Here is a 2,958-nt window from a genome sequence, read left to right on the forward strand (position 1 = left end):
ACAAGTTGATAATTTAAGAGATTGAAAATCATCTCTGCAAATGAAAGAGTCTTCACATCTACAGTGCCAGTGCTATGTCATTTCAAGTGCAAATGAATCCACCATCTGCCTGAAGGATCAAATATTTGGGTAAAACTGACATTAGGCTATTTCTCACCTGACTTTCAGTTCTGTTAAACAAAGGCAAACTATTGTTAGGAAAAGCAATTCCTTTGTGAGAAAGAATATTAGCTATTTGACATTTGGCAGAAATAGCAGATACTTCTTAAAGAAGACACTAATTATTACCACTAGTCTGTAAAAATATAGATTTTTCTTTGGAGTTGAGGATTCAAGAGAATTTATAATTTTTTTAAGATACAGTAGTATTATCAAAGGAAATAACATCAAAGAATAACATAACTTTAACATATCTTTATCTAATATTTTAAGTGCATAGTCACAGTAGCCGCATGAAAATGATGGGTTTAAGTTCTTGTGCACCAACCAAAATATCAAAGAAAAGTTTCCATCCTTGCTTTCCTGCTGGTAAGAAACATTTGATGAACTTAAATATGGCCCATTGCTTTTCTTTATTGTCATTATTTTGCAATTTATTCACCAGCCCCCAATAGCAATATTAACAGAATGTTGTCTCCATTTTGCGCTGCCTTTCCCCCAGAACGATCTCCAAACCTGAAATTCCAAAAATGAGTTTATATCAGTTTGCTTACCCAACCAGGAAAGGACTGGTATCTAAGTTCACTACCGCCATTTCGGCTTACTGCCACAATATGATGCTATGGAAAAAGGTCCTTCAAGATATAAGCACTGACATTCTATTAAGAGCTAAGAAGGTCACAGCGGTTCTTATAAGGAAACAGACTCTCCCCTTTGCTTTTTCATAACAATTCTGTAGCAGTGAGCCCGGCCTTCAGTCTCCCTTAGTGGCAGATTTTTGTTTCCAGATTTTCCAGTTCAAAATTCACCCATCTTCATCAGACGACCTGCAGCCCATTAACTCTGGCTGAATTTACTTGGGCATGAGGTTCTTGAGGCCCGGATCACTTTGCTCTCTTTTTCGTTCTGGATTCCCATCTTCATAGGGTCAGACAGTTTTTCCTTCATCAACCAATCCTCCAGCCTACACCTGGCTCTCCAGACACACACACACACACACACACACACACACACACACACACACTTTTATAATTAATCATGCTCTTTCTCGAGAAGATGGCAAACTCTACCCACATCCTCTCGATATCCCCAGCATCTCTAATTCATAAATTTGCTGCAAGAATGTGGTGCAACAGGCATTAGGATAAATACAGCAACATTACACAGTGAGAACCAAATAACAAGATTTATTGGGGAAACACAGGAAACCAAGAGTCAGGAACAAGAGGCAAAGTACTTCCACCCTCTCATAATCTCAGGGAGAGGAGAATCAGTGCCAGGGTCAAGCTGCTCTAGTCCTGACACAACTGTTCTACCTTCTCAAAAGGTAAACTTGAATTCCATTTCTTAGTAAGACATCAAGACTACTTGGTTGCCAGGCAGTCTGGGTTTAGACGCCAACTGTTTGAGGAAGGCCAGCTGCCTGGCACCTGAAGACCATGGATACCTGGAAAGTTGGAGCCTATCCTGTTAGGGAGTGTAAGGCACTGGTCCAATGGAAAACTGAGTTTAAATGCACCCCCTTATCTCCAGGAAGAGGGGGAAACCCCAGTTCCAGCTAGCTCCTTTCCTAGGCAACCTAGAGAGACATCTCAGGATCACTTTTGAGTAGTTCTATTCATTGCCACACAGAGGATTAAGAAAAATATTTCATACATGTTAGTATAGTCTATAATTAAAGTTCTCAATAAATATTAACTATTATATTTAGTTCTATTTGACTACTATTCCTTTTATATAAACCATTAGGAATCTCATATGGGAAGACGATCAGAAGCAATTGATAAGGATGGACTTAGTCTTTTTTGAATCCATTAGCAAAAAGAAAAATATATCTAGGAGTACCTCAAACCTCACCCTCAACTCTCTGTGTGTGAATTGGACTTAAACTTTACGCTAAACCAGATGGACTTAATATTACAATACATTCCATCCAAGAATAGCAGAACACATATTCTTCTCAAATACCCATGAATATTCTCAAGGATAGATCATAAAAACTAATACAGTTAAAATACCCATACTACCACCCAAGGTAATCTACAGATTCAGCACAATCCCTATCAAAATTCCAATGGTATTTTTCACAGAAATAGAAGAAACAATCCAACATTTGTGTGGAACCATAATGAACCTAAATAGCCAAACCAATCTTAAAAGAACAAACTAGGAGGCACAACACTTCCTAACATTAAACTATACTACAAAGCCATAGTAATCAAAACTGTATGGTATTGGAATTAAAAACAGACACATAGGTCAATGGAACAAGAATAGAAAGCCTAGAAATAAACTCATACATATACAGAGAATTAATTTACAATAAAGGAGCCAAAACCATGCAATGACCAAAGGACAGTCTCTTCAATAAATGATCCTGGGACAACTGGATAGCCACATGCAAACAAATGAAATTAGACCTCTCAAAATACTTAAGTCAAAGTATTACACCTCTGACAATCATTAACTCAAAGAAGGATTGAAGACTGAAATTTCATGACCTGACCATAAAACTCCTAGAAGAAAACATAGGGGGAAATGGTTGTTTTGGATATGACACCAAAAGCACAGTAAAAAAAAAAAAAAAAATGCAAAGACAACCTATGAAATAGGAGAAAATCTGTAAAATATATATCTACTAAGAAGTTAATATATAAAATATATAAGGAACTCATACACTTAATTGCAAAAAGAAAAAAACAATTATCCAATTTTAAAATAGACTGAGTACCTGAACAGATATTTTTCCAAAGAATATATACAAATGGCCAAAGGTACATGAAAAGATGCCCAACATCA

General features: G+C 36.6%; 1 pseudogene across 1 annotated transcript in view; it reads right to left on the minus strand.

Annotated features, from left to right (window-relative positions):
• LOC105001208 overlaps positions 1–2,958 on the minus strand; it is a 70,804-nt pseudogene that overhangs the window by 30,551 nt on the left and 37,295 nt on the right. The gene's annotated exons all lie outside the window — the stretch shown is intronic.

The sequence above is a fragment of the Bison bison genome, unplaced genomic scaffold (genome assembly GCF_000754665.1).
Source record: "Bison bison bison isolate TAMUID 2011002044 unplaced genomic scaffold, Bison_UMD1.0 scf7180017864379, whole genome shotgun sequence".
Lineage (NCBI taxonomy): Eukaryota > Metazoa > Chordata > Mammalia > Artiodactyla > Bovidae > Bison > Bison bison.